This window comes from Gallus gallus, chromosome Z, assembly GCF_016699485.2.
Source record: "Gallus gallus isolate bGalGal1 chromosome Z, bGalGal1.mat.broiler.GRCg7b, whole genome shotgun sequence".
Taxonomy (NCBI): Eukaryota; Metazoa; Chordata; class Aves; order Galliformes; family Phasianidae; genus Gallus; species Gallus gallus.
Window position 1 is genome coordinate 67841033 of NC_052572.1, and position 24223 is coordinate 67865255.

The 24223-nt window shown below is 40.2% G+C and overlaps 1 long non-coding RNA gene across 3 annotated transcripts in view; it reads left to right on the forward strand.

Moving 5' to 3' along the window:
- LOC121108492 overlaps positions 1 to 23938 on the forward strand; it is a 30769-nt gene extending 6831 nt beyond the window's left edge. The window contains exons 2-6 of one of the 3 annotated variants that reach the window (XR_005843032.2): positions 777 to 937; positions 19151 to 19238; positions 20361 to 20409; positions 20539 to 20594; positions 21442 to 23938. This is a non-coding gene — a long non-coding RNA (uncharacterized LOC121108492). The remainder of the gene's footprint in view (positions 1 to 776; positions 938 to 19150; positions 19239 to 20360; positions 20410 to 20538; positions 20595 to 21441) is intronic. The other 2 variants (XR_005843033.2, XR_005843034.2) reach the window with 2 other exon arrangements.
- The last annotated feature ends 285 nt before the right edge of the window (positions 23939 to 24223 follow it).

The window sequence follows — 24223 nt, forward strand, 5'->3', positions numbered from 1 at the left end:
AAAATACTTATAAAAACAATGGCTCTGCCTGGAGGGGAAAAAAAATGATTTTGCAGAATTCTAACACATTATTGAATTCCCAAGGATCTGAAAAGCCAGGAGCTAGCAATAAATTCAGAAATGTCTTGCCTTTATTACAGCTAAGATAATTTGTAGCTCTCAAGATGCAAACTGTTAAATAAAAAGGGTCAGTAAATACTGGTTATTATTAATATCATCCTAGGCTTATAAAGGATCGCAGAAGTCAAAGAAATTAATTGAATACTCTCCTGGTACTCAGGAAATGATTTAGCTTACCCCAACAGCCTCATAATGTACACATGGCTTTGTCCTTGTCAGAACCGGGGAGAATTTCTCTCTCGCTGTGAAGTTTATTCATCTTCTGACCGCGAAGCACAAACGGTACCAAGATGGTCTGTTTGATCATGGCCAAGGAGGAGAATGTGCCAACACACAGGGACTCAAAACATGTTATTTTCCTTACAGAAATGGGACTGGGGTAGCCAAGGACAGGACCATAAGAGCTCTTCTTTCTATGCTAGTTGGGCTTTTCTTTATCACTTGATAAGAAGCGTGAAGAGGAGCTTTAAGGACATTAGTGGAGGTAGTGTACAACACTTCCTTTGCTGCACTTCTATTTCAGTCCACGTTGCAATTCAAATATCTACAGCAGGGCTCCCCCAGGAGCTCCCCAGAGGAGCCAATCCTACTTTAATTGTTCGTAATCATGTTTCTGGAAGTATGCTGCTTGTTTCTCATTATCCTTTCTTCCATAGATAGACTCGGAAGGAAGATCCTGAGAAGGCTCTTCTCTGTGACAACAGTGGTTTTAAGGGAGCAGTGGAAGAGTGCTCCCTTTTCTTTCTTCAGAGCACGAGGACAGAACCAAATGCTATGTTTCTTAAGAGGAAAAAACAAAAGAAGATTCTGGAATAATGTAAGTCTGTACCTGGAAATCTTGGTATCAAATGTAAAGTCTCACTCATCTTACAAACAAATAGAGAACTGACGAAGACTTTTTTTCAGCTTTCAGCTGCTCGAAACAGAGCTCCAAGCAGTCACAGTATGTACAGCTTTACGCTGTCTAAATATCAGGATCCTTCTGCACAAATAGGCTTTGTACTGCTGACTAGTGTATTCAGACACTATGAATATTAGCCAGAAAATCAATGCGTAAATATGTGCAAACAGTAACTTTTCAGGCTACTTCAAATGATGGAAATTATTGTAGATAATAAGCTACTGGTATTTTGAATACTTTCAAAGCAAACTAAGTAACCTTTTAAAATTCAGAAGTTTGTATTATACATCCTTGAAGGTTTGATTCCACTACCTTTTAAAAAAACAGCACTTATCCCCTTGGTATAATAGGTGCTAAGTCACTTTTCAGCCAAGAAAGACTATATCTACAAGAACAAAGGCATTATTTATACATTTTAAGAAGTTCCAAGAAATTTTGTTTTAATTCATAAACACAGAACACAGTAGTCCATGCTCACAGAGCCACAGAATAATTTGCTGAATATCAAGTCTGCATCCCTGCTATTAGCAGGGGCACCTGGAGCATGTTGCTGTAGAATATGTCCAGTTGAGCTTTAAGTATCCCCAAGAATAGAGACTATGCAACTTCTCTGGTTAACTCGTTCCTGCATTTGAAAACTCACAGTAGAAATGTTTCTTATTTTTGAAAGGGGTTTCATGGGTCTCATTTTGTGGCCTTTTTCTGGGCACCATTGAGAAGAGTCTGGTTCTGTCTTCGCTACTGGCTTCCATCAGATAAGTTAAAATATCCCTGAGCCTTCTCTTCTCCAGTCTGAGCAGTCCTAGTTCTCTCAGCCTCTTCTCATAGGAGACAAGCTCCAGATACTTAGTCAATTTAGTAGCCCTTAGCTGGGCTGTCTCTAATAGAGAGAGCTTCATATCTCTCTTGTACTGGGGAGCCCAGAACCAGACCGAGTAATCCAGGTACAGTCTTACCAGCACTAAATGGACTTTGTGCCGCTGATCAAAATCCAATATGCTCAGCTGTTGATTTTCTTGCTTCTTTTCCTGCTTGTCCTTCCTGATAATAGATGTGATATTTGCTTTCTCCTAGTCCTCGGTAACTTCCTTGGCCACAATGATCATTTAAAAGTAAGAGTTGACTCAAAATGCACTTGTGCATGCATTCTGCCATGCCCTCTGAATTTATGTTTGTCCAGTTTGCTTAAATATTCCCAAAACTGATCTCCACTGCTGAGCCAAAGTCCTATTTTTTGGCCAGCTCTCTCCTCTCAGGATGCTGAACTCTGTCATCTCCCAGATTGCATGTAACTTTGCAGTGACTCAAGTCACCTCTGAATATGAAGCTCTGTGCACGTGAGGCTTCTTCCATTTCTTGGAAAAGGACCTCATCTACTTCTTCCTGACTATATGGTCTGTTGTGATAGTGTGGTTCCACCACAAGGTTGCTGGTTCTGATGCTGTGCCAGGGAAGATTCAGGCTGGACATTAGGAAATACTACTTCTCTGAAAGGGTGGTCAGGTCAGGAATGGGCTGCCCAGAGAGGTGGTGTAGTCACTTACCCTGGTGGTGGTCAAAGAGCGTTTGGATGTTGTGTTGAGGGACATGGTTTAGCGGGAACCATTGGTGATGGGCGAACGAATGGTTGGACTGGATGATCCTGTGGGTCTTTTCCAACCTTAGCGATTCTATGATTCTATATTCTGTCTAAGCCCAATTGATCCAATCTCAGTGATTTATGATTATCCCGTAGGGACAGGGGAAGCATAATGCCTTGGGCTGCACTGCTTTGTCACCTGTTTTAAGCTGGAACCACTATTCAGAATCTGGGGCTTGAATATTTAACTTCTGGATCTGAAAAAAGAATGACAATTAGTAGTCCAGGTCATTGCCAAAGTTTGTCTTTAAACAACTTTTACCAGTGGGGTACTGACTTTTTTATTCATTGGTTTGCTTTTGTAGGCTTTTCTGATGTTTTTAACAGGTGAGACTTCTCGGTTTTATGCTTCAAGCCCTGGAAGGAGCACTGTGTGTTGAAAACAAGTTTTCAGTGTTATGTAAATAATTGTTTGGTTTTTATTAAACTATTTACATTAATCTGAGTTTGCATCTCTTCAAAAAGCAGAAGAGCAAAGTTCATAGTGTGACAGAGGCACAGGGAAGGTTGGACGTGTCTCACTTACGAGATCTGTCCAGTGCAGATAATACTGTATACCTAATCCTACCTACTGGAGCTGTGTTATTATTTTGTCCAACTTGGAAAATATTTAATGGTAATGACTTCCATATGAAAGTGGGGTGAAGGGGCAAGGTGAAGGAGCAGTTTTCAGAAACGTTACCGGCACCACAAGTGATTCATTATTCATCTTTGGGTGGAGTTTAAGGCAGGACTTAAGAAAGCCTGGGAAATCTAATAAAAGCGAAAACATGTTACTTGGATTATCTAAAATGCAGTGAATGAGTTAATTAGTACTTTGAAAGCCTCATGCAGCATGCTCAGTAGTGGCTAACATTTGAATGCCAGACATCTTTGCATGTCGGCTTTTGAAGCCCCGAGAGATTTTGCCATTTGTTCCGAATAGGTCTGTCTTCAGGAGATAAGTCTCTCAGGTAATTTGAAGCACAGCCACAAAATGAAGTCCGTTTGATGGTCTGAGACTAGAAAATGTCTCTTACCCAATTAATTAATGCTGTTCTTTTAAAATTCCTGTTCATGTTCCGTTTTATATGCCATTCCCTCAGATGTCTGAACCCCTACACGCTTATTCCAGGATTTTTTTCAGTGGTTCTGAAGAATTGCCTCTGATCTAAGTAGCTACCCTTCTTACCACGAGCTGGACAATTGTCCCCATCTCTTTTTGCATATGTCTGCATAGTGGCAAACTCCCACCTGATCATTTCACGTGGTCTCTGCTGCAGGGTTTAAGCCACATTGACCTTTTTTTACTGCAATATATTATACCCACCAGGCTAAGGATTATTTAACACCAGAAGCAAGCAGAGGATAGAGACAAAGGAGCTAAGCTCTCATTCTCTGTAGTGTTGCCTGTTCCATTTTCCTTTAATACCGCAATTGAAGTTACATGCTCTGAAGATTTCCTTTAACGTTTATACCGTTTTTTTCCCCCATTGAATATGTGGCTGCTAGTGCTGAGTGCAAAAGTGATTTCTAGCTATAAAGCCCCTGCATTATTTAAGCTTTCATCTCTATTATGTAGTTACTTTATTAATACCTTCTTTAAGATCGTGACCTTAATTCACTGTTTAAAGGGACAAAGGCAAATGTCTCAGTCAGTGACACGTTTCTCATTTTAAGGAGAGATAAACCTCCTGCTCAGCCTGGAATTATGGAAGATGGAAATGTAGGAAACATTTCTCAGCATGCATATTCGGCAAAACCTGCTCCAAGGCAGCAAATGCCACTTCTGAGCCCACTGCCGTCGTCAGCCATTTTACAGATAAGTAATGTTCTTGTGTGCGTGGCAGACATCTTGCAGAGAAATAGTATCACTTGTGCGTGGCAGCCAGCAGGAGACATTGCTGAACAGTACCCATCCTTTATTAGCGCTGCTTTAATGAGCAGGAAAAAGACACTGTTTTATTTTGAGCACTCTGTAGGTACTGGGAAATCATATTGCTCTTACAGGAACAAGGATATTAAAGATTTTACTTTTCTTGCAGACATATCATAACGCTGTGAGGTGGTCTGAAGGACATAACATTAAACTGTTACACATCCAGAGAAATCATGATACTTGTCCTTCAGTCCATAAGAGTTTTGTGTTGAAATATGTGTGAAACTGATTCAACAGTAGCTCAAACTGGGCTTAAGCCTCCATTTTCTTACTCCCAGCTCCTCCACTCCCTTCCCTTTCTTCCCACTTAACTCTCATCTTACTGGTGATGTGAACATACTCACTGAGATGGGATACTGGAATCAGAAAGGTAAAAAGTGTTTTCCTAAAGACTATGCATTCTTAAAGAAAAAGAAAGGCAAAGGAAGAAAATGATGTAAGGGCTTGCTAATGCAATATTTTAACTAACTTTCACAACTCATGGTGTTCTATAGTCCCACTGGAATTATATCGTTTTCTTTTCAGACACTGTAAAACAATACTGCACTGTTAAATCCAGTATCAGAAATTAAAATAGTGCATCGGGTGCACTTCTAGGAGCCTGGCATTCTTTGTAACAGAGAGTACTGATGCTGCTCTTTGTGTAACTGAAAGAACAAGGAGAGATTAAGATTAAAAATAGACACCAAATAGCCAGTGTTGTCAGATACAATTTGCCAGACTTTTGATCAGAATAATGTTTTCTCTGACATTTTTTTTTTAAATCAGTAACTGAGATCTGCAGTACTTTTGTTTGCAGTAAGAACTGTAGGAGTTATTAACCCTTTCAGTACTTCACCACAACATTCCTTCCTGGGTTATTCAGTCCACTTCTCCGACAACTTTTCGGGGGGGCTATTGTGAAATGAGTCCTTCCTTTGCTCTTGTGAACATAGTATGTTTGTCCACTCGGTGTTGCTTCATACTTGCATAGGTGGCTGCCACCCTGTAGCTCCTTCCTGACCGCTGTGGTACTCATGAACTGCTACCACACAAGCAAAAGCAATGCTCCCTACCGTGACATCCAGACCCTGCCTTGCATCATTTCTCCTCCATGTAATTTTCTCACGTGCTATGCCAGATCCTTGTTAATAATTGAAGGAATGCTATGTTAGTTGAACTTTGCAGTTTTTGCCCGGGATTTATTACATGGTATAAATCAGAGAACTTGTGACTTGAGGTCTCAAAGCTGTTGCTCCCGAAGAAAGTAATAGCTGCCCTCCTCTCTCCTCCCCATAGGTGATTTTCTATACTTTCTTATATATTCCATCTAGTAATTATCTTCCTCATTGCATTTTGTTACTTGCTCTGTAAGGAAGAATTTTATGTCTTTGATAATCCTTATCTCCTTTTTGTTGCTAGATTTTCTTCTGTGTCCTTGATCAGTGAGTATCACTGTTAAAGATTCAGAAGCATCATGACATGACAATGATTTCTTTTTCATTCCCTTCTACTCCTATTTCTATTTCCATTTCCACTTCACCCTTCTTTCCTATCCCTTCTGAGACTCTTTAAGTACCTTTAATGAGACAATTTATTATATTCTGGCCTGTGTGGCAAAACCAGTTCTCAGCCTGTTGGCCTTCCAGGAGCTCTGCATAAGCCATTGCTTCTGAGAAAGAGGTGAGTTGACAGAGAGCACTCAGAAAAGTGATAGTCCACTACTTCTCATCAGAATTTTGCACAAAACTCTTGTGAAGTCATCCTAGAAATAAAAGTACTTCTGTCAAGTGGTATAAACTTCAAGGAAGGGCAAAGGGCAATCAGTCCCCATCGCAACCTTGTGGTATGTCTTGTCCCCAGCAGAAATTTCCAATTATTCCTATTTGTGCCAGCTTCTATTTATGTGTCTCCATCTGCACAATATTTTTGGAAATTACTGGCAATATCTTTTAGGATAGCCTTGTTGTTTATTCCATTTCAACTTTGAAATGGCAACAATGAAATTTGACTGAGCTGCATGTACTCTAACCTTGCTATTACAACTGGCCATTTCTGAGCAGTCATGCATTTTTCAGAACTTCAGATGTTTCAACAGTACAAAAAAAAAAAAGGATGTCGATGGGCCTTTCTGCTGCTTGACACGGGCAAATGATTCTTATTGCTTCCTTTGCTCCCAGAACATATACAGCAGAAAAGAAATAAATTTCTGGCAACGGAGCAGTCATAAAATATTTGACAGATCCTGGAACTGGTGATTCAAAAAACAAAACACACATTCCTTAAAGCAGTAGCACTGGAGTGAGGAAAGAAAGAGATATTTTAGGTTCTGCCTGAGTATTCTTTAATCTCTGTATGTTTCTTTGAGACAGGGATTCAGATTCCTTGTGTGTTCTTTTCAAGTTATGCACACAATCTGAAGAATAAACAAATATTCAAATCTATGCTTTTTACTTTGTCATTTGTAGAATTATTTTGGATTTCCAAACCTCCTCATATGTTTGCTTATTTCAGAATCACATAATCATTTTCAATAATCCTATGTCATTATTTTGCTCAAGGATCTGCTAAAAACTTCTAAGATTAATGAGAGGAGCCATGAAAGAAGTTGTACAAAATTGTATGCAATGCATAAAATAAGCAGTAGGGAAAATATATTTTAGCATGAGGTTTTCAGTTAACACATGTTAACATGTTAAATGGAGGCACACAGCTTTAAGAAAACTATGAAATGATGTACAATTTTAAATCAGCAGTCTCCTGTTAATTGTGGATCACTGGGAAATAGCATCTTAATAGGTAGAAATTGACTTCAGATACACCTGCCCAGTATGTTAAATTTACTGAACTTCTTAGGAATTTCTGCAAAGGAAGACTTCTTGAGAAAGTCCAGGTGAAGAGAACTTTGTGTTCTAGGTGCTATCCAGTCAGCCTTCCTGTCAAAACAATGTTCTCTGGGAGAAAACTGCTAATTCTTGTAAATTTTTACCATACATTTCGTCCCTACTGATACTCTAGGAGCAAGAAAATCATTAGACTTGAGCTGACAGAAGTGGAAATAGAGCTTTAAAAATGGAGAGGTAGCAGAATAAGTTAATAAGGACTAAACATGTAACTGGCATTTCAGGAAGTGATCAAATAGGCTATATCTCTTATCAAATGAAAAATACCATTTAACAAGCTGCACTGTTTATACATGAAAAGAAAAAAAAATTATAATGTGGATAGTATCACTGAAAGGAGTTTATAGTTATTTAACTAAAATCGTCTATAACAAGGTCTTCAATTCTTGTATTTAACTCAAAATGTGCCCACAGATCCATAGACTACCTTGTTTACAGTTAGACTTCATGATGTAAAAGATGCAACAGTAAATAACGAATATTTGAAAGCTATCAGATTCTGTTTGGGTTTTCAAGTGGATTGTAACCTTTTCTTCTTAGAGTTGCGTTATCTTCCTGCAATTTTGTGGCGTCTTCTGGCCAAGGGAACATTAAAACAAGTGCTTCTCTAACAGTAAGACTTGCTGATTCACTGAGGACAGATGTTGCTATGGCTATACATACTGTGTTGAAGAAGAAAATTCACTATGCCATGCAACAACTTGTAATACTTTTCTAAATAACACCTGAGAAAAATAGATGGCACAAATAGATCTGATCAATTCCTTATTATATAATCAATTATATTTAATAGCCAGAAGGGAAAGCTAATCCCTGATTACACTTAGGAAACAACGTAGTTCATGCAATTCAAGGATGTCCATCAGTGAAAAAGAGGTGTTTAGTTTTGTTTTCCCATGGACCATGAGGCTATAGTCAGCTTTGTATAGAACAGTTCAGCTACTGCTTATTGAATACTTGTGGACAGGGAAGAAAAGGGACTGCTGGTGATCATGAAGACTGAAGGTTGTTGATGTATTGGTTAGATAAAAGCAGTTTTAGATTCTGAAATCCAGTATGTCAGAACATGTGAAGATAGCCTACTTCCTTCAGTTATTCTTAACAGGAAGACTTAACCTTCATATTTTATACTGAGTGCTTCAAGCTTCTTTCAGTACTTCATTGAATCATGATGTATTTTAGAAGGCTGATTTAACTCTCAGGAGTGGGAACTCTGAAACTTCTGCCCTGGTGGATTTTAGGAGCTTTGCATCACACTGCAAAACTAAAAACAAACAAAACAAAAAGCAAAACAAAAAATCCAAACTGGCCAAACCAAAAAAACATAACCAACAACAAAAACCCTAAGAAATAACGAAAAATAAAAAGAAATTACCAAGGAATAATCAAGCTGGAAAGAGTTTTCTATATAAAAACATCCCTAAATGCAATAGTTTCTGGGGAAATATTCTCATCAGGCTGCCTATGTTCTCACAGCTCAGTACATTGCCCCATGGAGGAAGCTGGTCCAATGATTTTCCTGTGAGCTGTCATATTGTCTTCCTCCTCTGAAGCCTGTAATAGCTGTTATGTAGATCCTGCAGTGCTGTGCCTGAAAAACACATTTTCTTCAGTTGCTGCAATTTAATCTCAATAATATTGTTTGCAGCCTCAGTGAATGTACACTTTGTCTTCCTCTTGAACAGATGATTTGGAGAGCTCCAAGTATGTATTTTCATCTGCTGCAATGTTTGAATAAAGTTTTACAAGGGCAGATTGACTTTCAGGATAGTGCAAGTCGATGAGTTTCCATCTTCATTTATTTGGCCCCTGCCAGTCCATGCCTCTTCATTATGGTCAGGTCACCAATTTTCTCTCCTATTTTAGAACTGAAATTCCCTGTAATCAGAGGATGCTGAACAAATTCATCTCTCATATAACCTCACTGTAGTCAAAGCACTGGCACAATGGATAAACTTGGCCCAGACTACTTGTCATAATGTCTGTGAATAGCTGCTTTAGGTTCCTTCATTTTCATGGCTCTTGGCTGCTTTGCTTGGTACTCAAATTTGAGTAGTGGTCAGATTCACTGAGGTTCTTCAGAGGGGGATTAAAATGAACTTGACAGAGCCTGGTTTACATCCTATTACGTGGTGCTCCTTACTCAGATCCATTGTACACCTTCGTATGGACAGCCAAATCTGAATATCCTGAAGGGGATGTAGGACCTGAAGTTGAACAAAATGCATTCACACTAACTAACGAGGAGAGTTTCACTCGAGAACCAAATTGAGAGCATAATGTTAGCATCTTTTTGCAGCAAATCGTGATTGCACACTGGCAATTTCTTTTAAATAATGCAAAAATAAAGTTACAATTTCGATCAATGCATGGTGAAACTCTGTCCTACATAACTGACTATTCCATACAGCAACATGAATATGATTTTGAACTGTGCTCCTCTGTTGACATCACTAGAAACTCCAGACAGATTTGGTGATGTTTCTTTTTTGTATCTTATGCAAAACATATAGTTGATATCTTTTCCACTGACAAGGAAATTCGCACAGTGGAGAATTAACCAGTGATATTTGTCCCTGGCTTTGCAGTGTGGCAATGTCTGCCTGTTGGAAAAGACACCAAATTGCTATCCCTTTGTGATATGTCTATATCCTACAGAGGCAGTGATTTACAGCTTTCTCTGGTCATCAGAAAGGGCCTTGCAGGATATTTTTCTATTGTGTTATCAGGAGATATTTGTTCCTTGATAGAAAAGAAAATACAGGCATGTGTATTTTTTCCTTTTTTTTTAAAGTTATATCTTTTGTAGCATGATTATATCAAGTTTAGTATCTAAGTGATACTAAAAATCTCAGACCTATATCGCCTAGTCACAAGTTCACTTTTAAGACACCCCCACAGTTTTAGTTCAGGAAGGATTTTTGTGTAAGCATAGAGCAGCCATCTGCTCTTCGTAATGTAAGAATTTCACTTATCATGTCCATCCTACTTAAGGAAAGTAAAAAGATGATACAATTTTAGTGTATTTCTTTCTCAATCTCTCTCTTTTTTTTTCTTCTCTTTTTTTTTCTTTTCTTTTTTTTTCTTTTCTTTTTTTTTTTTTTTTTGAGTAGGACATTGCAACTGAATAGCTTTTGTTGTTTTATTTTTTTCCCCCAAAATGTATTGTTTTTTCATAAGGTATCAGCACTATTGCCTGCATGATGTATAGAACGTGATGTTGTCCTTCCAGAAATTGCTAGGCAACCTGTTGCTACGAGGGAGTGGGCTACAGAACATAGCTAGGCCTACATGACAAGGCTTGAGCAAGAACTGGGAAACCAGTAACTGTAGGGGAATTGTGGGTCACAAACACTGTAATATTGACTCTACAACCTTGGAAATTAAGACTGGGGTGTCTTAACAAAGCAGAACCTTCTCAAGGTAATGCCTTACAAGGAGATAAATCAAAAACTGCAGCCCAGATAGGCTGTGGACTCCATTGTGCCTGATCTGGGGAACCGGGGGAGGGAATTGTGGTCAATGGTAATAAATATTTTGTTGATTGTCTGTTACAGTGTGTGCCTACCTGTGAGTACACCCACTTCTTCAAAAATGTAAAATAAAGGGTGGTTCCTAGCAAATTCCACCTGAGCTTGGATCCTTGAACACAAGTATTGCTCATGCCTGGATCTGTTGTACCAATCTCCAAGGTGGAGGTCCCTGCTAAAACATTTTTATCTGAGTTTTTTTTTCTCTTCATTCCAGCAATGCTTGTTTGTCCTTTCTTTCTTTGTTGCTTACTTTTGCCTGGTGCCTGATGCTTCTGAAGCAATACCATAACAGTTATGTGTACGATCTGAGGGGAAGATTTAATCACTTTCCAGTAAACATGTGTGAACTCTCAGTAGGTATTGAATGATGTGTATTTAAACATGGCAGTATACAGGGCCAGTCAAACTGAAAATGACTGAGTGGTGTATTTGATGAAAAGAGACCAAATTCACTAGGCAGTTCCTGTAACTGGCTTACACTTGGACAAGTATCAGGAAAATTCATATGTTGAACCAACTGTATAATGAAAACAAGAGAGCTGAACATTAAAAGGGAGCTGAGTACCTAAGGGAATTGAACAAACTGAATTAAAAATTGCATTGAGTGTCCTCTGGTATCTCCAGAGTGACCAGTTGGAGGTTTGTACAGAATGCCCTGGTGGGCCATCATGGGCTGTCTCCATGAGTAAACTGAAGTTGGGCTGAAGAGAGAAATGGAACTGGTTTTAGTGCTTTCCTGTGCAACGTGCTGTAGGGTCTTTGTCAGGGGGTTGGACTCAATGAAGGGGTCCCTTCTAATCCTTACAATCCTGTGAGTCTGTGATACCACACATCCCAGGGACAACTGCACTGGAGAGCTGTCTTCAAGCTGAAAAGCTCTCCAGAACTTGACAAAGTTATTCCGTGGACAAGAAGCGAAAATTTCACAGTAGAAATGTTTGAGTGGGAAAGCATGCAGCATCCTGTCCCTTATCCACACATAGAGAAAACAGTGACCTCACTGGACAAACAACATCCTGATAAAAAATTCAGTCATTTCATTAAAAAAAAAAAAAAAAAAAAAGGAGAAAACACAAGAAAAGTTCAGTTTTAGTATACAGAAAACATATTCTTGCAGAAGGTCTGTCCCTGAAAATTAGGTCAGCTTTGTAGTTTACCTTTTTATGTAGTGAAGCACAGGAACTTCATAATTTTTGCTGAATTATTAACATACTTCATATTCACACAGAAGAGCTTCATTATATTTTAATAAGTTTTGTTTATTTAACAGAAGCAGAAATCTCCTTTCATAGGAGATTTTTCCTCTCATGCCTGCTTATAGGAGTGACCAAGGTCTCACTTTCAGCACCTGCTCAAAGAACAGAAATAATGCATCTTTTGTGTTTGAGTATGTGTATGTGTTCGTGGTTGCATATATGCTTCTCTCCTTGCAAATGAGAGTAAGTAGTGAACAGTAGTCCTTGTAAAACAATAGATTTTTGGGGAAGATAATTAGTTTTGTAACTCAAGGGCCTCTAAAACAGCAGGCCATGATCCATCTTGCCTGCAGCTGTAAAGAAGGATCGTGTAACAGTGTGATTTAAAAACTGGTTTGCTCCACTCCGTTAAGCATAAAGAAAAATATTAAACCTGCTGAAGAGACATAGTGAGCCCTCACTACCTAAAATTAGAAGATGCTTTAAAAGACCTTGCTGCTGAGAATGCAGTTTTCTGTACGATGTAAATTTCTATCTAAACTTCCATTTTACCCTGACAAACTTGAAGAGTAATTAACGATCATCTCAATGCAGCAGTGCAGGCACAGTGTCCAGAAAATTTTGTTCCATGTGTGTTCCTAGGGGAGTGAAGGGGAGTAACAGTCGCCAGCTTGGTGGGAAAGCTAGAAACCTCTCTGTGATGATATCATAAACCCCATGGGGTTTATAGTAGCTGTAGACTACTACAGCTTTAGGCTATTGACTTGATTAGAACTAGTCGTCTGTGAGTTTGTATCTTTTAAAACCAAAGATAAAGGACTGGATTTACAGGAGAACTTAACAGCTTTCAGTTCCCAGCAAAACAATTAAGACATATTAATAAAGCACTGTCACAAAAATTCATCCAAAAGGAGTCAGTGTGCACTAATAAAAGGTCATTTAAAAGGGAAGGTGTGCTCTTATGTAGATAAAAATGGGAAATAATAGGCAAAATCTCAGTAAAATAAAGTGCTTTCCCTGTCATTTGGTACTGCCTCTGCTAAGTTTCTGCAGGTCAGGTGATGCATGACAGTTTGTTAAATTATCTTGCCTTTCTGTCTCAAGTGCTGTGATTTACTTTCTCCACAGCTTTGGAGGCTGGTGGGTACTTTTAGCAAGTTGATACCACAGCTCCTCGCTGTGTTTTCAGTTAGTGTCTGTCACAGCAGCAGCAACAGAGGCCATGAAGGATGTCTTTGACATGGAAGAAGCTCAACAGGTGCTCACCTCAGAATGGACTGAAAGATTTAATCCTCATTTAACACAGTGGTGTTCTATCTCTATCAGGAAAAGTCATGGGCATGACGCAAATTATACATGTGTCACAATGTCTAAGGTTTCTCCTATTAAAAATATGAACAATTAATTTCAGTGAATCATTAATAACAAAGAAAAATTTTCAAATTTGGCATAATACAGTTTTATTCTAATACACAATGCCTGTACAACACAATATCAACAACTGCATGAACAAAAGCAAAGAATCAGATGTTACTTCAGTAATCAAAGGGAAATCTGGGAAATAAGGTGCTGTTGTTCGGAGTTTTGAGGAACTCTGCCACAAAACAGTGTGATCCTGTTAGGCAACGTTCTATGCCTCACACTGTTGTTTTTTTTGTTTGTTTGCTTGCTTTTGTTTTTTAAAGTAAGAGGCCATTCCTTTTGCACTGAGGGATGTTGTGCCTTTTGCTCTAAAAGCTCGCAGTTTTTGTGACCCTGAAGGAAAATTTCTTGCAAGCTTTAGCTAGCAAAGATTTCCTACAAAAAGGTAGATTACAATTTAAAGATAACTGTGAACTGAGATTGACAGTAAGTTATGTACTGTGCTACAGTTTTTCTGAGTTTTATAGCACAGCTTCTGCGGCTCCACAAGTGTAGCTGAAATCTGCCTTCAGCCCTATCTATTTACTTCAGGCAGTTAAATGTATTCATTTAATCAATGCTACAAAGGCAGCTCTGAAAGTAATGCCTCCGATTTTACAGTGTTGGTCCACGATGTCAGAAGTGGATGTTGGTGGCATGGCAGTAGAAGACGAACCTTCCCAGGAATATTCTGTTATATTTTATTGCCATGTGACAGATCGCAGCAGAGGGGCGCTCTGACAGAATGGCATGTTGACATAGAAATGCAGATGAAGCAAAGGGGTGAAGCTGAGTTTCTCCATGCAAAAAAAAAAAAAAAAGAAAGAAAAAAAGAAAAAAAGAAAAAAAAAGGCACCCTCTGACATTCATCAACATTTGCTGAAGGTTTGTAGAGACAAAACAGTGGATGTGAGCACAGTGAGGCGGTGGGTGGTACATTCGAAGGCCAACTATGTTCTGGGCTGCATTAAAAAAGGGGTGGCCAGCAGGGAGAGGGAGGTGATTGTGCCCCTCTACTCAGCTCTTGTGAGGCCCCATCTGGAGTACTGCGTCCAGGCCTGGGGCCCCCAGTATAGGAAGGACGTGGAGCTCTTGGAGCGAGTCCATAGGAGGTCCACTAAGATGATCAGAGGGCTGGAGCACCTCTCCTATAAGGAAAGGTTGAGGGAACTGGGCTTGTTTTGTTTGGAGAAGAGAAGGCTCCAGGGAGACCTCATTCTGGCCTTCGAGTACTTGAAAGGAGTGTATAAACAGAAAGGGGAGCAGTTGTTTACAAAGGTGGATAATGATAGGACAAGGGGGAATGGTTTTAAACTGAGACAGGGGAGGTTTAGGTTGGATATTAGGAAGAAGTTTTTCACACGGAGAGTGGTGACGCACTGGAACAAGGTTGCCCAAGGAGGTTGTGGATGCCTCATCCCTGGAAGCATTCAAGGCCAGGCTGGATGTGGCTCTGGGCAGCCTGGTCTGGTGGTTGGCAACCCTGCACACAGCAGGGAGGTTGAAACTCGATGATCACTGTGGTCCTTTTCAACCATTCTATGATTCTATGATTTCCACAGTTGTGAAAGTGACAGCAGCCACTTCTCTGGTGCAGATTGTTATGAGCATGACATGCAGGCTCTCATTCACTGTTGTTGAAAATTCAGAGCTAGTGGTGGCGACAAGGCTGAAAAATAACATTCTGTAGCCGAGAATTTTCTCTATCAAATACTATTATTGTGCTCTTCATAGTTGTTGTAGTTTCCGCTGAAATAAATAGGAGGCATTACTTTCAGAGCAACCTACTTTGCAGATTAACCCGTTGTGCTTTGGCCTCTCCTCCAAAGCAGAACAGTGTGTATCAAAATAAAAGCGTGAGTCACTTGAAAATAATGGTATCTCTCCCTTGGGGGCATCTGGTGACTTCAGACCCATTCGTATTTGGGACCTGTTTCCTTTTTTGGTAGGCACACATCCCATGTGATCCTCCTGTTCCAAATGTTTGTTTTAAATGCTTAAAAAGTTTTTGATGATTACTAAGGGACAGCGTGTGGGGGGGAGGGGTGGGGTATCTGGAAACAACCATCTTCAAATAGAAGAGATCAATAAATTCACTTTCTCTTCTGCCCCTTCATTGCTGAACAGTTCCTCCTCGGCACTGCTATGGGAATGCTACTTTTTCTCTTCACTTCAAATAGTTAAATAAATAAAAGCAGTGGCCCTGTTTACGATCTCATTTCCACCACTTTTAAACTGAACAAATCTTCTGGACTCAAAGGAATTAAACTGATTTTAAACTCCAGAGAAGGAGAACAACTTCCACTCTCTTTGTAGATGTTTTTTTTTTCATACAGATCAGAGTGGCTTACAGCAGTCTGGAAACTGATTAAGAAAAACAGCCAACTTGAAAGGTGTTCTCTTAAAACACTTTTAGTGGCACTTATGGAAAGTTCTACGTAATTTAATGCGGATGACACCAATACAGTGGTGCTGCAGTTACTTTTTGAACTCGTAAAACTAAGTAACCCACAAAATCTTTTCTGTGGGATTTTAACTTGTCAATGGCAGAGTAATCTGCTGTTTTTACTGGTATGTCGATACCCTAAAAATATGGAGGAACCTTTGCATTGCTTTAGGCTTCTCAGGTCAAAAAAGACCGTACAGCAGAGAGCCACAAAGATGACTGGGGACCTGGAGCATCTCCCTTGTGAGGAAAGGCTGAGAGACCTGGGACTGTTCAGCTTTGCGAAGAGAAAGCTGAGAGGTGATTTCATCACAGTCTATAAATATCTAAGGAGCGGGAGGCAAGCGGATGTGACCGGGCTCTTTTCAGTTGTGCAAAGAGACAGGAAAAGGGGCAATGGCGTAAACCAGAACATAGAAAGTTCCATATGAACGTTTTACTGTGAGAGTGACAGAGCACTTGGACAGGATGCCCAGAGTTGAGTCTTCTTCTCTGGAGACATTCAAAACCCACCTGGACACTTTCCTATGTAACTTACAGTAGGGAGCATGCCTTAGCAGGTGAGTTGGACTGGGTGATCTCAGAGGTCCCTTTCCACACCTGCAAGCCTGTGATTCTGTGAAATGAGCACTCAGCAGAACTTGTGAGGACTGGTGTCTTCGTGGGAAACTGCATGGTGCTGTATTACGCATTCAGATGGCTGAACATGCAGTGTAAGTTAGCAAGATAGCTGATCAACATCATGGTGGCATCAGCAATTTTCACCTACTTGGAGATTTCTGGCTAAGGCATTATGTAAAACACACACTGACCTAGTCTTAGTGCTGGTGCTGACCATGGATATGGGTCCTATTTGGAAGACAGGGTTGCGGTGCCGTGTGAGACCCCTGCTTCCTGCATTGTGCTGTTGTATCTATACAAGAAATCTCACTGATATTACAGTAAAAACGGGGGCAGGAAAGATTCCACTGCAGAAATATATCACTACTGCTCTCATCCCCTTTATTATGTATTTACTGTAGATTTATTTCATTCTCATCATTTCCTCTCTTCCTCTGCCGCAACCTACCTGCCTCATGAGCGTACTGAACACCCAGAGGTGTGCTTGCCACTGCTCTTCAGCAGCTGAGTTCAGCAGTGCTGCACCATTCAACCACTGAAAATTCTGACCCTGCTTTTTCAACTGCTCATTCATTGAGCCCTGTGAAAGCCACTTCAGTAGTTACCATTTCAGTAAAAGAAAAAGGGAAGGCTTTTCATGCACCTGATTGTGCGTTTCAGATGGAGAGGAAATACAGAAGTGGTCCACATACCCATATGATACATCATCCCTATGTATACTTGTGAGGAAGGCAGTGTGAATGCTGTCTCATCCTCTGAGCACGCAGCTGCAGCATTCAGTAGCATTTCACAGGTGGCTGAGGCTTTTTTCAGGTCTTAGATCCTCCTGGGGGTGTCAAACCGTCCAATTTAGATTCCTTTTTTTTCTCCCCCCCCCCCTTTCTTTTTTTTTTTTTTTCTTTAGACAGAAACTAGAACCTAAAAGGACCTGAAAACATCCTTTGAAATGCTGTGAGCATGGCAGCTGTGCTTTGGAGCTCAGAGAGAGGAGGGTAGAACTGCAAATTACAGAAGGAATATTTTTGTGGTACAGAAAATCTTCTAGATTTGACTTACTTCCCTTAGTGATAAAAATCCCCTCACATGTCCTGAAACATTATTCTTCCTTAGTGTGGACATAAGACATGGAGAGAGCAGAGAAGAATAAAAGAAATACCTGGGCAATCCCAGGAATTTATACAAACTGGGGGATGATCTCCTGGAGAGCAGCCTGGGGAGAAGAACTTGGGGGTCCTGGTGGGCGAGAAGCTGGACATGAGCCAGCAGTCTACACTTGCAGCCCAAAAGGCCAGCTATGTTCTGGGCTGCATTAAAAAAGGGGTGGCCAGCAGGGAGAGGGAGGTGATTGTCCCCCTCTACTCAGCTCTTGTGAGGCCCCATCTGGAGTACTGCGTCCAGGCCTGGGGCCCCCCGCTCAAGAAAGCCAGAGAGCTCTTGGAACAAGTCCATAGAAGATCCACTAAGATGATCAGAGGGCTGGAGCACCTCTCTTATGAGGAAAGGTTGGGGGAACTGGGCTTGTTGAGCTTGGAAAAGAGAAAGCTCCATTGTGTCCTTCCAGTATTTGAGGGGAGTGTATAAACAAGAGAGTGAATGACTGTTTACAGAGGAGGACCATGACCGGACAAGGGGGAATGGTTTTAAACTAAGACGGGAGGTTTAGGTTAGATATTAGGAGGAAGTTTTTCACCCAGAGGGAGGTGACACACTGGAACAGGTTGCCCAAGGAGGTTGTGGATGCCCCATCTCTGGATCCATTCAAGGCCAGGCTGGATGTGGCTCTGGGCAGCCTGGTCTGGTGGTTGTCAACCCTTCCCACAGCAGGGGGTTTGCAACTCGATGATCATTGTGGACCTTTTCAACCCAGGCCATTCTGTGATTCTATGAAATGAAAACCAACATTCTTATATTTGGAGAAGAATCTAAGTAGAGGTATCCTGAGTTAGACCAGTGCTCTTCACCTAACACCATCCCTGACAGGAGCTGTCAGATCTTGTCAAGCAGAGAGCTTGCTTTGTTGTCTTGAAGTGAGTTATCAACAAATGATATACAACTCAGGTGAAGAAACTGTTCCTGTTCTGACACACCTGTATCTGACAGCCCAAATACATGTGATATTTTATACATGCCATTGTAATGTTATGTTGAAGCTATGAAATTCTGTACTGAGATATAATCTGGCTCTTTCAGCTTTTTCTTATTGCCGAGTGTATTAGCATAAGAATGTTAAGAAGAATTTATGTGTTTTTCATGGTAGAGGTCAGCATTTGTAAGACACTACCAACAAGACAGTACATAATATGAAGTCATACTTTACCTATACCAAGAGACAAGCCATAATGTTATCTGTTAAAAGACTAATGCTTGTATTTGGAACACTCAGTTACAGTTGAAGCAATGCTAGGTCTAGACTAGATCTAAACAGGCGAGCTCACAATAGGTAGATAACACGATAAATCCAATGATATCCCTGCTGTTTAACTTGTATTGCAGTGCACTACAGGGTGTCTTCCTGCAGATTCGCTGCACTGAGGAACACACAGGGGAAAATAATGACCCTACCTGAAAAAAACAAACAAAGGTAATTTCACCATTAATACTGGAAAATTGCGACTTTTCTTCCATCCATCACCGATTGCACTTTTGAAAACAAAGCGGTGTTTTGGAGGCATTTAGTGAACTGAACTTCCTGCTGACAGAGAGCTTGGAGACCAGGTCACTTCAAAGTCTTTTGAAAATTTGACCTTCAGCAGTGGAACATCAGCAGACGGTCAGAATTAGGCTTTGAACCTGGCCCAAGACTATAGTGCATAGCACAGCTTCCAAATAATGACAGTACAGTTTTGAATAAAGATAAGAACCTTATGTAACATTTCTGAAGTGCACACACATTGATAGACAATGATTTTAACCAAAAGATGTGGCCCCAGCAAAGTCGCCATCCCTCAGCAGGAATAGAAGCAGTGGTGAGCAAAGTAGTGACTGTCCTTTGTGACAACAGGACCCATGGATTGTTGTGCCAGAGCAAACATGGCAATGCCTGCTGTAATGACAAACCACAGTGACATCATCTATCCAAAGTCAAAATCCCCTGGAAGTACTGGATACCCACATTTCACAGGCAGACAACCTACATCCTGTTTTCAATATCCTGTGCTTTGGCAGTGCAGCTGCTCAATATCTGATCATTCCACTTGCATCTCATTTTCACCTCAGGGCTCTACTCTGCTTTCAGTTTGTTTTACACGTTGGAAAGAACTGCCATTAAAGTCAACATGTACACAGATATGTAAATGAGAAGCAAGTTCAAAATCATCTCTTCTGTCTCACATGCACACTCAACAAAATTACATCTTCTCCCACAAATACTCATTTCAGAGGGTGTTTGTTGTATTAGGTCACTACCACTTACATTTTTTTGTTGTTGCATCCTTCGACCTTTTCCTATGCACTACTTACTGTCATTAGAAAACATAGTAATATAATCACACAATAATAACGCAATTAAAGCAGGGACTAACTTCTATAATTAGTAATAGTCAGTAGTTCATAAAATGTATCATTACAGTGCTAACACGCAAATTCTGGGCATAATCTAACAAATGGCTGACCTATCAGGCCAGTAATTCTCTCTGAGCTACTCTACACATCAGGAAAAACAGATCACTGACATCCACTGTATGATGTCTCTTCAACCACACAGGCAAAAGCAGATGCAGCTAAAGCAAGAAGGTCAGCAGCTACTTCATTTGGTATGTGCAATTAATTTAACTGAAACTATAATGGCTTAATGAGTGTTCTAGTTTTCCTTATTTTTGTATAGAAGCGAGTGCCTAATTATGTCTAATTAAGGCTTTCTTTACATGTTATCTATGCCACAGGGAGTCTTTCCAGGCTAAAAGTGACTGGTGTGCCATGACACGTGTTCATTTTTCAGGTAAGCAGTAATGTCTATCACTCTATCAGTTTATAGCTCTCAACCGTGTAACATCAGTGACTACACAGTATCTGGCAATTCTTGCTCATATTCTCACTGACTTACATTTCAACCAGTTATACATAAAGACAATACAATTAAAGCCTAGAAAACTATCACCTGGGTTCTCTGGAATAATCAGTGTTAAAATAAGCTTCCTAGTATCACCATAACTTGGTGAAAATACCCTTTTGTAGCACACGATGTCTATAAATTGCTTCTTAATTTTCACCTTGCTCTCTTGTACCTTTGCTTTTGATTTGAAAAATTTGTTTTATTGAGAAACATCTTCATTCAAAGCAGAGATTTTTCTTCTTTACAGAATTTGCCAACATTTAAAACAAAAACAACAAAAAAAAAGAAAGTATTGCTAGACAAGAATGCTTTTTTGGGAAACATATTGGTAAAGAGGAAAAAAATCAGGAAGCTTTGCACACACATTCATAAGTTGTAATTATGCAAAAGATTTTGTAATTGGAAATAGACATGGAATTAACATAAAACTGCTAGACTGACCATGCAACTTATATAAGGTGATGGCAAATCACTAAAGATTTGGTTAAGAGAATTTATCAGTTTCTCATTAAGCTCACATTGTTAAAGCTTTTACTTCCATTTATGTCCTATGTCAAGAAGGCTTTTCAGAGACTATGAGTAATGTTCATCAGCACCTTTTCATGACATCCATTGTGCAACAGTAGGAAATGCACTGTTAGAAAAGTAAAAGCAAGACTGCCCATCAGTGAGAGATTACTAGGAAATTTACAGAACTGCCTTTTGAGTAAAGTTTATTATTTGTCCTCCGCAGGTGGCTGTAAAACATCTACTGAAGTGGCCATGGACTCTTACTATGATCTTCAGATTTTAAAGCCAAAAAGAAGCAATTTTTAGAACTAGTATTTGTTTTTACAGAACAGTGATCGGCAGTGTTGAAGAGTGCAGTGATGCAATGCCATACAAAGCTTTATCTCAAGAAATGGATTCAACAGCCTTGCCTTTCCGTATTAAATTTTAGAGATTTGAGAAAAATCACCGGACTTCCACCCAGCAGAAATCAGGTGAAAGCTTCTTCACTGGCAGACAAGGAAGAGAGGACTTGAGAAAGAGTTGTAGAATCATTGAGTATCCCGAGGTGGAAGAGACTCATAAGCATCACTGAGTTAAAACACAATCAGGACCCATGACAGCAGGGCTGACTCAGCTGCTTAGCATGGAAAATCACCAAAAATATTCCACCCTGAGAGCTGATAAAAGACACAAAGCACTTAAAAAGCCTCAGATGTAAGAAGTGCCAAAGTCACTTCTGTTGGCAGGCTTTGAAGATAACTGGCCATCAGTCAGAAGATGACTAAAGAAGACACGCTTGCATCTGGTAATGCAACAAAACTTCCTCAGTGCTTCTTTCCTCCTCCTCCTGCTGTGCAGGGTGATGTGGAGCAGCTGCCTCTGTGGCTGCTCTCTGTGCTTATCATGTGCAAGCAGTTAAACACTTCCCAGCGTGGAGAAGCGGTGCAGTCTCCTTGGCTGAAATCTGCCTCCTGCATGGCAATGCAGAGGGGGAGGGAGGGCTGGGCTGAGGCAGCCTCACACCTTCACCATTTCATGCCTGATCAGTTGCACCCCACTGTGCTGGAAAATATGTTATGCCAAACTAATCCTATTCTGAGAAAACATTTCAGGGGCAACTGCCATACCTGTGATATTTCAAATACGAGTTTGGAATTCACACCTTATCAGGAAGAGCACACTGACTTTCGTAGTAGTTGTCTGGTGAGTTTGGGTACAGCAGCACAAATGTTTACTTACACCGTGTTCAGAGATGATAAACCACAGCTGCTAACAGATTGCTAATTAAATCTTAGTTAAGCTTTGTCCTTCCCGCCTTTGTGCAAACCTTTAGCATTTAAGAATGCAATTTGCATGCACAGAGGCAGCAAAGGAAGCGCTGTTTTGGTAATAAGATGAGGAGGTGCTCTCTCCACATTCAGGCTTTATCTGCCACAGAGGTGCTGGTTCCTGGGATTCATTGCTGCTGCTTATTCAGGCGCTCAGAGGTTTGTGCTGCATATTAATTTCTGTCCAACACGGGAATTCAATTTGTGCCGTACATTTCATTTCTTCACAGATTTAGATTTATTTCATGTTCTCTGCTTTTAATTAACTCTCTGGCACAGCTGCTGGACAGGATATAAAAACTCATTGCTCTCCCCGCGCTGTGTGTACACCACCAATCATTTGCCACTTAGATGGTGGTGCAGGAGCAATCAGTTTCCATGGCAACCCAGGCCCCATTGATTGATTCCTTGCCAGTGTGGCATCACCACGCGGAGCGAGGCTTGTGATTTTTGCATGCGTGCAACATCCATCTAATTAAAATGGGATTAGAGATTCATCCCTGTATGTGTTCAACAACTGCACTGCAATCCATTTATGTAAATGTCAACTCTATTCAGCACCGTCATCGGAGTGTTGATGAAGAAACAGTTGCTTTGCTTCAGTATCTTGCAGTGGGTGGGGGAAATGGAAAGAGTAAAATGTACACAGCCTTTTTTTGGCTATTAGAAAAAAATAATAAAATAAAGCCATTCACTGATGCTCAAAAGTTATGAAAATAGTAACCTGTTTCCAAATCTGCATTAGAACCCTGGGTAGCAAAGATGGAAGAGCTCTTCTGGCTGTGCTGATGTGCTGGTGGCTCACCCAGGAAAATGTGTTGAGCCTGTCCAGGAAAATCATTAATTAATTTAGCATGCATGAATTATTTATTTGCCAAAAGCTTTTAATTCCTATGATTGATTTGCATTCAGTCGCACCTCCTGAGAGCAAAGTAATCCTGGTGCTCTCATAATTGTCCTTCAGTAGAGCATTCCTCAAGCCTTATAGTGGTTACTTGAAAATTTGTGAGGCTTTTGCAGATTAGGTGAGTTGACAGATCTATAGCATACAAGGAGGCTCCAGATGAAAGGAGAAACTCAGGGATTTTTTGGAGGGTTAAAAAAGAAGCCAGGTCCATCAGGGAATTGCTAGATGTAAATTAGAAGAAAAAACAGAAATGAATGGACGCTTGGTGACTGATCTGTTAGAATTTTTTCTTAATATGTCATCATTTTTTCCACATACCATTGACAAAATAATCTGTTAACATGAAAAGTGGCTGTTTGTTTGCAGTACCTAATGGTCTCGTGTCTGTACGCATTTCATTTTGCAGTCTCCTTCTGTATTATAAAACATAGGGCCACTGTATAAATTATAGATAAAATTAATAACCCGTGGGATTTTATCTAAAACCACATTGATATTGGTCACATGAGCTTTTTGGGTTTTGTTGTTGTTGTTGTTGTTTTTGTTTTTAAGAAAGCTATTTTCTCTCACAAGAGAAGAAAATTAAGTGTATTGCGAGCAACAGTACACAGCTGACAGAAATGAATCACACATGTATGCTGTGCTTTGTTGTGCTCTCACAGCACAATCCTCCCCCACGAACAAATCCAACCCTGTCTGAATGTCAGAGAATAGAGATGAATGAGAAATTTTGGTGGGGCAACAGCAAGTTTGGAACACAGTTTGGAAGCACAGGGATGAAGGCCATC